Source organism: Culex pipiens, chromosome 2 (genome assembly GCF_016801865.2).
Source record: "Culex pipiens pallens isolate TS chromosome 2, TS_CPP_V2, whole genome shotgun sequence".
NCBI classification, from domain to species: domain Eukaryota; kingdom Metazoa; phylum Arthropoda; class Insecta; order Diptera; family Culicidae; genus Culex; species Culex pipiens.
In genome coordinates, this window is record NC_068938.1 from 5746167 (window position 1) to 5760523 (window position 14357).

General features: G+C 34.6%; 1 protein-coding gene across 2 annotated transcripts in view; it reads left to right on the top strand.

The window, feature by feature from the left end:
• The first annotated feature begins 349 nt into the window (after window positions 1-349).
• Window positions 350-14357, top strand: part of LOC120417558 (protein sickie-like) — a 52565-nt gene continuing 38557 nt past the window's right edge. Inside the window, exon 1 of one of the 2 annotated variants that reach the window (XM_052707517.1) lies at window positions 350-624. The gene's annotated coding sequence lies outside the window, so the exon portion shown is untranslated. Of the gene's footprint in view, window positions 1251-14357 lie in introns of both variants that reach the window. The other variant, XM_039579653.2, reaches the window with a different exon arrangement.

The window sequence follows — 14357 nt, forward strand, 5'->3', positions numbered from 1 at the left end:
CCATCCAATAGAGTTATCTACGTGCGCATGTATTGCGTGTACGTACACGAAAAAAAGTGAGGTTAAATTTTGTACCCGCCAGCAAAACAAATGGTGTGCTAGTGTGTGTGAGATCGGGCTTAGATAGCTCTATGCCGGCTTCTTGCGTGTATTTGCAAATTCATCCCTCCCCAAAACGACACAGCACGCGAGCTTTCATTCATCGTCAGTTGCTTCATGAACGAGTCCAGCCGCCTACTGCGATGGTGTGCGTTCCATCGCGATCGTCCGTTGGTGAACTCCGCAAATGAACCCCCAATAGCCAGCGCCTGCTACGACGGCGTTCGCGCTAGTTTGTGTGCTCAGTTCAAGCCCAGATAGCGACGCGTTCGGTTCAGATCTTCCCGCGGGTCTTCCAGTCGAATTAACGAACTTTTTTTTTATTCAGTTGTCTCACCTAATCGGTTGGGTTTAGTTGGGGAAATTATCGGTGCAATGTTGTCCAGAGAAACCAGAAGAGAGTGATCTTTGCGCGCGCGAGTCTTTGGCAGCTGAATTGTGTCGAGTTGTGTCAAAATTGAGCGTTGATAAGTACGGCGACGCTGCGCGATTATCGCGCGATACAGCGCAAGAAGAATAAAGAAGGTGTGCTGCAATTACCTGCCTACTTTGACGTCGTCTAGTTAAACTGTGAAATGCCGTGGCATCCTAGCACCGTTGTGAGCCCATAATTGGCGGATCGAATTTGAGTGTGATACATAATCAAATATCTTTATTTGGGGGTTTCGCGAACCATCGTCATCCGTCGACGACCCGCTTCCGGCCATTTCGGATTAACAACAACGGTGCGGACGATGACTTTTAGGATCTACCTTGAGAGATAATCGGCAGGAAATATTATTTGGATGAAGGAAAGAAGAAAGAAGCAGCAACAACGAAAAGAAAAATAAAAATTTTCTCAACCTTCATGAAACGAAGCCTTGATTAGGCACATTGTGTGCTAGTGTGAGTGGTTTTATTTCGATAAAAAAAAAAGAAAAGGAAGAAGATAGCCCCTCCGTCAGGTGAATGAATGTATGTGAATAAGATAAATTAAGGTCCATTACGTGACGGTGAGAAGAGATTCGAGAACCAATCGAAGAGGGCGCTGCGTGGCGTGTGAGTGAGTGTGCGTGAATTAAAGCCAAGTGGCCACTCTTAATTAACGGATTAATATTCTAAGCTGAGAACCAATCCAGCCGGTCGTCCAAAAAAAAATTAAAGAAAAGAAGGTAAGCGAACGAATTAAGACGAAACGAAACGATTGACAATGAAATGTTGTTATGATACTTTTTTGACGATTGAGGTTGAGAGTCTTCTGGAGATTGGAGATTGCTTTATTTGGAAATGTTTTTTTTCCTACATAAGCCCTTGAGAGAAATTCTGGATATGCGAAGTTGCGATTAGTTTCTAGATCAACAAGACTTATTCAAATTTGAGTGATTGGCTGCTTTTTTATGATACCGAATTATGAGAAAAATCCTATTTTGATTTTTAAGTTCAGCGACCTTAAATCAGTTTAATTCAACCTGTTGATTTCCTGATTTATAAAACAAATATGATGTAACAGTATTTTAATGCCATTTTCGTCGCTTTCTTTCCATCCATGAACCACGTGGACACCTTATAATACACCCTTATATTACACAAAATCAGAATCCTTTTTTGAGTCATATTTTTGGTCAGCGACTCACATACAAGAAATTCTTTCCGAATTTCGTAAATTTTATGCATTTTAATTTTTTTTATTTTACTCAAAAATTGTGGGAGCCTTACCAGAGAAGCCTTTTTGTGTCATTGTTTCGCCCAAAAAGGCTCCATACAATGTTGGCAGCTATCCATAGAAAATGGACTGTGACAAAAAAAAAAAAACAAGCAAAAAGTTGCATGCAATATGTGGGAGTAGCGAACAGCACTGATTCTCCATACAAACTTTGATTATTTGTGGAAAATAGTCCTCAGAAATATGTACTTAAAACTCAACCGAAGACACCAAATCAATTAGAAAATTAAGAAAAATCAGAAGATTCGATACTCCTAAGAAAAATTGTGGTAGAAGCTTCGGTTAATTGATTAAGGACTTCTCAATCTTTCCGCAATTTGGATCATTTTAAATTCATTGTTGAGCTCAAGAGTTCAATTAAGAAGGTATTCGACTATGACGATCAAACAAACTCGCACCTTAACAGTTCGTCTGTTTTGTTTGTTTACAGAAGCGTCAACCTGCATACATTTTGCTTTGTTTGCAAGTTTGGCAAACCATCAAACACGATAAAGTGTGAGTTTGATTGTTTGTCGGTCATAGTCCGATACCTCCTTGAAAACAACGAAAAAGAAAATATTTGATTCCATATCCAAAATTAATTTCTTGTGCTGATTTAGCACAATCGAAATCAATGAAATCCAGCATATCCGTAAAGGGGCGAAACCTTATATGTAAACAAACAGTCTATCTCTCTTGCTCTAGTTCAAGTTGAGTAATTTAGGGATATGTTTACTACGGATTATAGGTTTGGCAGATTTGCATAAATAATTTTATGTTTTTTTTGATTATTTGAAAAAAAAAGTAAAGTTTTACAACGAACAACAGTTTCGCAGTAAATCTTCAATAGGGCGAAACCTTGGATGTAAACGAGCAGCCTTTCCCACTCTTACTCAACGTGAACTGTCACTAGAGTAAGAGGGATAGACTGTTTGTTTACATCCAAAATTCCGACCTTTTGAAAAGTTACTACGGAGTTGTGCAAAATGCCTCTTAAATTCGGAGAAAACATTCATTTTTGAAACAATAAAAGGTCGAATTTTTCTTTTTTCAAATATCAACATCATTAAAATTTCAACACCACCAATTTTAGTGTTCTTCCATACAACAAAAAAAAAACTCTTTGTTTCCTCTCCACTTTTTATTTATGACTTATTTTTAAACCTTCTCATCTCAACGTCCACCATCCAGCCCCACTTACGGGGAGACCATCATTTAGCGATTGTCAGTTTGCCAAAAATAAAAAATAAAACTATTCCATTCTACAATAATAAAAGCCAAACATTTCCCACCCGACTTTTTTTTTTGACTTTCCTGAACAAAGACAATTTACGTAAATGGGCGACCGGGCCGGATTCTTTTTCAGCCTGGCCGGGGAGATCCGGTGAAATTGACGTAGGTTTGACGGGGTTTGTTGTGGCCTGAGGAAAGGCAAAAAAAAAGTTTAGTCGCGAAAAGATGCTGAATTGAGGCACCACCACCTGTGGGTATAATTAACAGTTGTCATCAATCGTATAATTATTGGGGCGGATTTGCGTCAGTTTGGCGGAAGAAAGAGAAGGTGTCAAAACTGTTTTTTTGTTGGTGACGTTCGAAAAATTTGGAGCATTCATCTGGAAGTTGAAGTTGGAGAATTGAAAGGAATTTTTGACGTCTCGACATAATTACCTAACAAAATTGTCAAATTTGTCAAAATTGTCAAAATTGTCAAAATTGTCACAATTGTCAAAATTGTCAAAATTGTCAAAATTGTCAAAATTGTCAAAATTGTCAAAATTGTCAAAATTGTCAAAATTGTCAAAATTGTCAAAATTGTCAAAATTGTCAAAATTGTCAAAATTGTCAAAATTGTCAAAATTGTCAAAATTGTCAAAATTGTCAAAATTGTCAAAATTGTCAAAATTGTCAAAATTGTCAAAATTGTCAAAATTGTCAAAATTGTCAAAATTGTCAAAATTGTCAAAATTGTCAAAATTGTCAAAATTGTCAAAATTGTCAAAATTGTCAAAATTGTCAAAATTGTCAAAATTGTCCAAATTGTCCAAATTGTCCAAATTGTCAAAATTGTCAAAATTGTCAAAATTTTCAAAATTTTCAAAATTTTCAAAATTGTCAAAATTTTCAAAATTGTCAACATTTTCAAAATTTTCAAAATTGTCAAAATTGTCAAAAATGTCAAAATTTTCAAAATTGTCAAAATTGGCAACCCGCATAGTCAACAACCATACAGTCACCATTTGTCGAATGATTTTTCCTAAATGATCTTAATAATACACCAAATAGGGTGCAACCGTACATTTTCCATTCCCCAAACAATCCTACAATTTATTAAATAGGTCGTTAGGTAATGTTACAATACATTTTTACAAGGGATTTTTTTCGTGGATCATAGCCATACCCTACCCCAAACTGTTCAATTCTTATTTTATGTGAACCGTACCACAAATTAATAAAATATGATTTTAAATGGTGAACTGCTTTACCGACACTTACCGACACCATTTGAAAAGGGAGGAGCCAAAAAATAAACTTTACAAATGTTCTGGGAACTATGGATTCAACGGGAATGGTAAGTATATGATTATTAATGGTGAGCGTTTTTTTTTGTAATGTCCGGGATTTGTTACCGCTTGATGATGATGTCTCCTGTTGATTCTTCCGTGGTGTTGCCGCCTTATCTAATTGAGCTATCTCAGTTACATAACGTTTGGCGGTTTAAAATGCATTTTATTATGAAATGTGGCCTCAAAATTTATCATAAATATATCGTAACATGTATGGTAGAACCATACAAATAAATTATAGACCAATCACATGGCGAACAGTTATCGTTCTGATAATGGTCAATCAATTGTTTAAATTATTTGGACTTATAAAAATTATCACGAAAATAAATTAGCTTTACATACAAACTATATGGCAAACAGGTATATCGTTCCATGAATTGTTGAACAATGGTTTGAATTGTTGGGACTTAGGAAAATTTTCGCTGAATTCAGGTATATCGTTCCATGAATTGTTAAAGTATTATTTGAATTATTCGGACTTAGGATTTTTTTTTTGCTGTAGTTCAATTGGCTCAATCATACAATACCTGTTTCAAATAATCCTAAGCGTTTGGCGAACAGTTATATCGTTCCATGAATTGTTGTTCAATTGTTTGGATTATTGGGACTTAAGAGTTTTTCGCTGAGCTTCAAGTTGGAAATACTACGTCGGCTATGGTACCCTTATGTTTTAACAATAGCTGTTCCGAAAAATCCTTACCTTAAGGCGAAAAGTTATATTTCTCCATGAATTGTTGAACAATTGTTCGAATCATCGGGACTTAAGAAAATTTTCGCTAGAATTCATTTTTGGCTCAATCATACAAAAACTGTTTGAAATAATACCAAACATATGAGGAATAATTATATCGTACCATTAATTGTTGTGCAATTGTTTCAATTATTAGGACTTAGGAAATTTAGGAAATTTTCCGCTTAGGTTTCTTTGACTAAATCATACCGAGTATCATAACTTTTATCATACCGGCTACAGTACTATTATGTTCTAACAATAGCTGTTTCGAACCATCCTAATCGTATGACGAATAGATACCGTTCATTAAATTGTAGGAAAAAAAATCAACCATTCGAATATGTCAATGATAAGTGTAAAAATTCGGGAAATAGTACCATTTTAATTTTGTTATATGGTCGTGACATTATATCAACAATATCACAAATGGTAACCATACCAGAAATAATTTTCTTATGATTTCGACAGTTTCACCTTTGGTATTTGATTATGCGGGAAAATTGTCTAAATTGGCAAAATTGGCAAAATTGACACTTTGACACACTTAAGGCTGCGCTACAACAGATCGCTTTCGGTGTCATTGCACCGTTCGTTTCCGATTACACGCTCAACTGTAGTTGAGTAAAAAATAATAGTAAATAAAACCACTCGACTAAAACCGTGTCTCATTACCGTAAATACGTTGAATGGTATCGCTCACCACAATCGCTAACATTGTACCTACGCGTAGAAAATCGAGCTCGATAGACCGAGGGGTAAGCCAATCCGCGTAACCAAAACCCTACATGCGCTACATCAGCCACCGTTCCCGATCAATGGCAGATTGATGGTGGTGAAATGCTGAACTAAACAAACAACAGGCCTACTGTGCGAGGGAATATCTTCTCCAGCATGCTGCGATGTTTAACTCGAAGGGGGAACGCCAAGCGTGATGAGTTTGTGGTTTTGCGTGCGGCAACTGTCAGAATATCCGGAGCAGACGCAGTAGGCCATGAACAGCTGCGCCAGCACCTTTTGGCCGGATTAGAACGAAGATCGATCTTCTGTGGGCAAACGGTACCTACAACTGCAGCGCGGTAGGGCCAGCAGGGTCAACGTTCCAATGCCGGACTTTTAAACAAAACGAGGGGAAGGTCGTTCCCGGAAGTTCGTTTTGTGCCAAAAATTCTTCGGAAAACGGAGTCATTAGCGAAAAGATGTTTACCACCTTCGGTGCGCTCGAGCTCGAGTTTACGATCGGATATTTTCCTTCCAAAAAAGTTGTCGCAGTTTTATGGTCCACAGAGATGATTTATTGGCAAGGGCTGAAACTTGGGCTACCTGCAAACAACGCAGTCAAGAGGCCAAACTGCGCGCGAACCGCTGAAGAAAGCAAAGAAGAGAAAAAAAGGTCGTAAAGAGTAAGTGTAAACATGAAGCTCGCAGTTGGCCACGACGAAAGGGCCCGGACAGTGCGATGAAAGAGAAGGAAATCGAGAAGGCCATGGAACGAGGACGACGACGACGACGATCCAGGAAAGAACAGCCGGATAATGAATGACTGCACGAAAAGTTATTAATTTTCGTTTTTTGGTAACTTTATCGGGGCGATCATTACTTTCGACTGTTTTCCAAGCGGAGAAGAGTCGTTTAAAAGGAAGGAGAAGAAACGTCAAGCGCTCAAGCGCTGGGAAATAAAACTTCAATTCATGTTCGATAAGTTATGGGTTTAAGGCATTAACGGTTCAACTTGAACCGTGGTCGGGCATTTCAATGTCACAACATAAAACCAATAATGGGACGCGGCGATAAAAATTGGTTGAATGATCGCGACATGTAAAAGCTGCATTATTGACTCGGGGGACACAATGGACTTTTTGATCGAAATGCGGACGGCGTGATCGATTGTTGAAAATTTATTTTATCTGGAAAGCCACCAACAGTGATCTTGATTAATTCAGTATCTTCAAGCGTATTTTTTCAATAGTTCTTCACATTGTCAACTTTAGTTACATTGGCAATCTTTGGATAAAAGGTCGAATGCCTGGATTTTACTTTAAATTTACCTAAACACTTTCAGGCCTCAATTTTCAAAAAAAAAAATGAGTTTATTTTATGATTGGAAAATGATTTTTAGGGCCATATGGAAATTGTAGGGTACCTTTGAAAATTTTGATTTTTGAGTCATATGTGACCCATCATGCTTGAAAGGGTTAAAGCAGGGTTACTTTGTTGAAATTTATTTTGCAAAATTTAAATTGCAACAAACTAAGCAAGCTTGAACTAAAAAACTAACTTAATCCACCTATGTGGTTGGAGCCTTCCTCACTCATTACCAACAGTAGCCGTACACAAATTTCATCTATTTTTTAGATCCGGAATAAAAAAATATTTAAATATCTCTTAAGAGGCCATATCTCGAGACAGGGTTGCCAGATCTTCAATGTTTTGGACTCGTTGGAAAGGTCTTTTGATAACCTACACAGCAAAAAATCCGATGGTAAAATCGCATGCAAAAGCATGCACATCGCCTTTGTGAGAAAAAACATGTAATATTGTATGAGAAAACATGTAAACAAAAAGCATGTACCGAAGAAAAAAAAATCAGGTCTGCTCACCCCAAAAATAACATCAATCCGGCGAGAATCATATTCAGATTACCAAGTCGGCGCCCCAACCCACTCGGCTATCTCGCCGCTATGAAAATGATCGTATCAATGACAATGTAACAGTAGGTTTTCCGTACGTCGTATACTGTGTTAACTGCATACGATGTATGGGGAACCTACACAGCTAAAAATGTAGTAATCCAGCTGCGTGTAAAAGGCCTGGGTGTAAAATAAATATTGCATTATTTTATGCAATTGTATGTGATTTTACACCCTGAAATATGTAGCCCATCAGTATAGGAAACCTACTTGACCGAAATGTCAAGTTGATATATGTGTTTATCTATACAACTTTTCATCGGTCCGATGGCCGAGTGGGCTAAGGCGCCAGTCCTTACTGTTGGTGCTGGGTTTGAATCCCGTCGGTTGCAACTTTTTTTTTGTATTTGCAAAAAATGTACATGCAGTGTGTAATATTAAGTGTTTATTTTGACGAAGGTGATGTGCATGCTTTTGCATGCGTTTTTACCATCGGATTTTTTGCTGTGTACAACTACATCGGTGATGATCCATATGTTTACATAGCGGCGAGATAGCCGAGTGGGTTGGGGCGCGGACTCGGTAATCTGAATATGACTCTAACCGGATTGATGTTATTTTTGGGGTGAGCAGACCTGATTTTTTTTTTCTTCGGTACATGCTTTTTGTGTACACGTTTTCTTATACAATATTACATGCTTTTTCTCACAAAGGTGATGTGCATGCTTTTGCATGCGATTTTAAACAGATTTTTTTTGCTGTGTAACCAACGATGGGTCGGATGGTGAATCCGGACATAGTTTGCATACACAGAAAAAAATAATGTAAATTTGGAAGCTGTAATTTTTGAAGGTTGAATATTACTTCCTTTATGATGTAATTTTACCTCAATTTAGACTGAAAAAGTGACATTACACCAGAAAAGTGGTAAAATTACACATTTCCAGAGGTAAAATTACACCTTTTTTCTAACATAAAAGATGTAACCCCTTCCCAGTTGTAATATTACCATGATTTTTTTTTCTGTGTACATTTAAATGAGTTCGACTTCCAAAAAGTACATCAATATCACTTAGGTGGATAAATCTCGAGACAAGGTTACCAGATCTTCAATGTTTTGGACGCGTTGGAAAGGTCTTTTAATTACCTATCCAACGTTAGGTCGCATGAGAGATTACCGGATTTAAAAAAAAAAATCCAAAAAAATTTAATTATTGAAATAAGAAATAAAAAAACATAATCAACACGAAATACTAATTAGATTGCAAACATCAAGGTGTTTAAGAAAACAAAACTTAAGAATAGAAGTGGAAAACTTGTAATTTATATTTCTAAAAACAGTTTCATATAGAAAAAAAAACAATATATATTTCGATAAAATATTGTTCAGCGGAACAAATTGATTGATTGACAAAAACTTAATAAGTTAGCAAAAAATGACAATAACTGGGTTTCAAATTTCAAGGCTGATTTTCGAAAATTTTTGGTACAAAAAGTATCACAAAATGCTTTTCACATAAATCAAAATATACTCATACCGAAAAATTGCAAAATATCAATCAATTGATACACTTTTTTTTCCTAAACTTAACGAACTTGAATTCAAAATTTGTCAAAAGATTTGAAAAGTATATCCTCGAAAAAAACAAATGTTCATAAATAAGCGTTATACAATGTATTATGAACAGTTTTGAATCAATTTTTCTTTTTTTTTTCAAAGAAAACTTGGTAGAAATAGCTTTGAAGAGAGGAGGGGATCATTTTTGGACGATTTAAGTGGGATTTATATACACAATATAAACTATTAAATAAGATGATAGCCGAGAAACCCTAAATTTTTATGAACAAATTTAGGCAAAAGTTTTACTTTTTAGCAATTTTACCCAGAAATTTAAAATATTTAGTTCAATAATTAATAAACTTAGCAAACTTAACAAAAACTTTTTTTTTTCGATAATATAAACTTTATTTTTTAGACATTTCCTGAGCTTTTATTTTAATTTAAAAAAATGTTCAATAAATTATCAATTTTTGCTTTTTGGGTATTTTTGAAACCACCTTTGAATCAAGGCTATTTAAAAATACTTAAAAAGCTAAAAATATTTTTTCGCAGATTAGACCTTTTCTTTAAAAAAAACTCCAGATTTAATGTTAAAAAATTAAATTTTATATCCGATTTTAAATTTAGAAAATATGACTATTAATGCCATCCCGGATTTCAAAAATAGAATTTCAACGCTTCTATTTTTTAAATATCATTGAAAAAACTTCTTTTTTCAATAAAGGTACAAAGCTTAACTGTTTACGGTGTATAAAACTACATTACAATTAAATCAAATAAATACCGTTTATTTATATTTTTGCGGGACTTTTAGCAACTTTTAAGCAGAGTAATATATTGAATTTTTACTGCAAATAATTTTTCAAAGTTTATAGTGGCTATCAATTAACTTTCGCTTAAAACAATTTTATGTTTATTTTCGTGTGTTTTAAAACCATTTTTAGTATGTTTTGACCACCTAAAAAATATTTTGATCTTTTTAGGAACTTCGATTAATGGTTACAAAAACAACTGAACTAATATTGATGCATTTTACAATACATTTTTCTTTGAAATGTTGTGGTACTTTGGATTGTAATTTAAATTTTATAAATTTTTTGAATTTTTGGCGTCATTCTTTTAGTCTTCATAATTTTTCGTTTGGTTTTGTGTCAATTCTTCCTTCAAAGTCACCTAGCCTAGAACAAACGTATTTATTGCTCTTTTCATGACAATCCGTTGCATTTCACAAGTTATTCCAACTATTTCCCCCCTTTAACACGTCCAGCCAGACAAAGCAGCCTAACAAACGATATGCACCATTTTGGCGACATCATAAACTTCCCCCAAGAGGCTGTCCTGTCCGGACCCTAGAAACTTCAACTTCAACTCCTTACCCCAACAAGTTATTCCGTTTCTTTATTGTCACAGAATGGATATTTTTACCTCGGACCCAACCCTAGCCCTAGTGTTACTTGCAGGCTCCAACTGCAAGTACAAGCTGAGGACGCTAAAACAACAACAACAACATCAACAACAACGCAGCTTGTTTCTTTACACACGGAACTTGTTCGTCGTTCCCTTTGGGGGCCTCTGTGGCAAATGCACCAGTGGCGGCGGCGTCGTTAAAAGACAGCAGCTTTTTATTTTATTTTCATTGAATATTAATTATGCGCCTCTCTGGACTCGCTCTCCCTCTATCACTCTCTCGTGTTGAGGTATGTTTGAAAAGATGTTAAAAATAAAAATAAAAACTTTGAGCAAAAAAAAAAACAAAAAGAGTTGTTGAGTGGCATATCGTGCGGTTGGTGCAGCTGCACCATCAGACTCGGCACCACTCTGCCACTGAACTGCAACCGGCGGTCGAATGGGACGGAACGAAAATAAGATATGAGTGAAGGGAAGAGAGATGGTCAGGGAGATATTTTTAGGTAAAAAGGATTTTAAAAGTGTGGAGCAGTCCAACTTTCGTTCCACGGAAAACATTACTTTTATCGATTTCAATTTTTCTCTATAATTTTAGAATTTTGATGTACATTATGTTATCTTAGTTAGTTTTTTTTATTTGTGGTCTTAGGTCTACTCCTCAACCGGCAATATTTGACTTTTCTAATAATTTTCCAGCAGTTTTTCGAATTTTTCGTTTTATAGATTTTTGAGTGTTTTTCACACTATTTGGCTGTGGAAATAAAAAAGTATTAAAATTTAAATTACAAGCCATGGATTCATTATTTTAATGAAAATAGTGTTTTAAAATGCATTATTACCTGTCCAGTTGTTTTGCCATCATTAGTTTCCAAAATATCTAAGTATTGACGAAAATTTTATTTTCGCGAATTTTTTTTTTGCGATGCTGTACTTTGGAATTTCTTGAAAATCCATAACATTTTTAAACAAGCCCAAACATGCTTAATATGATTTTCAATGCAGAAAAATGCATTTTTGATTGTTTTCAGTTGATTAGACTTCTATTTTTTTGCCCCCTGATTTAACAGACCAATTTTGAAGGGGGAGCGACATAAACTTTGAAAAATAATTGCAACAGCCTAACTCGAATACCAGATTTTGTACCATCTTCAACTCTAGCGCAAAAGATGGCCCTAAAACATTTATAAAAAAACGCAAATAAAAAAACGGTTTTTCGTGAATCCCTTCTCAAGAAACAGATTTTCGAAAATTCACATGCCCATTTTATAATGACAAGCCCGTAAATTTCAATGAAGCCATGAATGGAACAACCTGTTATGCCAAATTTGGCTTCTTTTGACAAAGTTTCATTCGAATAAAACAAATACAGAATTGAAAACCTAATCTGAGAGATTTCGGCAATTTTTATTGTTTGTTTTTTTTTTTTATTAATTTGGTTTAAACTTTGTGCGGGGCTTTATTTTCGAATAGTCCTGAATAGTCCTCATCAATACCTACAATTTTGCCCAAAACACCAAATCGACCAGAAAATTCCTTCAAAATTTATAGATTTCCGAATATTTACGTATAATTTTTGTATGGACAGCTGCCAAAATTGTATGGGAACTTGTATGGCTTCTTTGGTCATAGGGAAGGATCAAACAAGTTTGAACCAAATCAAGAATATAAATAAAATCCATTTCCGGTTTTTCGGGTTTGTTTAAAAACATCAACAATTTTAAATATTTTTTTAACAATTCGTCGCTTGTGTGCTATCTGGTGACACGTCTGCTGTAGAAAGCGGGCGAGCATTGAGAGTAGTATTATATAAATTCCCTGTAATTTTCAGGACCCAGTAATTTTTGTTTACAAGCAAAATTAGGGACATATTGTCAATATTTTTTAATTGAAAAACTATTATGCACTTATTAAATGTGTAAAGTCATAGTTAATAAATAAAACACTACATAACTCAAGCAACAATTTCTATACTTCATTCCTTTTCGGTATTTTTCCTCTTGTAAAAAAAGTTTTTATGATAAAAAATCCATTTTCGCACAGCAAAAAAATGTAGTAATCCAGCTGCGTGTAAAATTCCTGGATGTAAAATCTGTTTTGCAATATTTTATGATTTTTTTTATGTAATTATACACCCAGAAATATTTAGCTAAGCATCACTTGACCAAAATGTGAGACTCATAAGGCGTTTATCCTTTCCACACTTCATCGGTCTCACAGCCGAGTGGGCTAAGGCGTCAGTCCTCACTGCTGCGATTGAATCCCGTCGGTTGCAACTTTTTTTTGTGTGTGTAGAAAAAACAGTCCATGCAGTATGTAATATTAAATTACTTTTCCCACAAAGTTGATGTGCATACTTTTTCATGCGATTTTACCATCGATTTTTTTATTGTGTGGTGCTTGTTGAGATTGCACTGTATTTTATTTATTCATTTGATTTTTTCTTTTTAAATCGTGCAATATCCATCCTCACTGATCTATTTCCTTTTTTCAATCTTACCGTCTGTGTCTTTTTAGACATGAACTTTTCATTATATTATCGAAAATTCGTGTTTTGCATTAACAACATTACCTTCCCTTTTGCTAACAACATGTTGGTATTCTTTAATTGTTTCAAGTTGGTACTGAAAATTCACAGTTGGTGGACGGAAGTTCTATCAAACAAAATCCAGAATATTAATAAAATAATGATTGAAAAATAACGTATTGTCTTGAAATTGAATTGCTAATACCCTCCAAAAAAGTTTTATTTTGGAAGGTTGAATATTGCCTCTATTTGTGTATTTTTATCCAAGAAAAATGTGTAAAAAGTGAATTTCACCTAAAACTGATAAAGATTTCACCAGTTTCGAAGTAAACTTACATATGTTTACCACAAATATTTCATAAAAGAATTTGCGTCAACAAATTTAACTTTTTTTTACTATGTAGGGGAAGGTGGGGCAAGACGACCATATGGGGCAAGAGGAACAATCGCTCGTAAGGCCGTAATTTTTACAATTTTGATTTTTTCCAGTATGAGGAATTGTTGCTAGCAATGCAATTAGCTGATTCTTCAACCACATAACCGCCAAAACGACGTAAACGCCACGGGGCATGAGATTTAATGAAGTTTTTTTTTTTCAAAACTATTGTTTTCTTATAATATTGGGAAAGTACAAAATAAGGATTAGGGTTCGTTTTAAGGCTCATTTTATCAAAATGCTATTTTTCCTAGATCAGTAGTGTCCCTACCAATGACTTGCACCTATTACAAAGTATGATTTAACTTTTGGTTATTTTTGTTGAGAGCTTTTAAAAAACCTTGTTCAGGTGGGGCAAGTGTACCATATCGATTTTTAGTATGAAAAAAAAATACGAATTGCTGCAACAACATATTTTATTGGGAAATAAATACATAAAAGTACTTAAAAACTGATAAACAATTGTTAAAAAAATTGTCCATGCAAAATATAGTGATATTATGCAAATTTCCTTATTTTCATCTAAGTATTTTTTTGCAAAAACGATCAAATTTTTGGTAAAATATTATTATTTAATCTTAAAAATGAAAGAAACGGTTCAAATACATTCTAATCTAATGTATCTAAGTGATAACAGTTCAATTGTTAGTAAATTAGCATGTTTTTTGTTTTTTTTTAATTTATATTTATTTTGATTTTCTCTTCCATGTACATTCATTCAG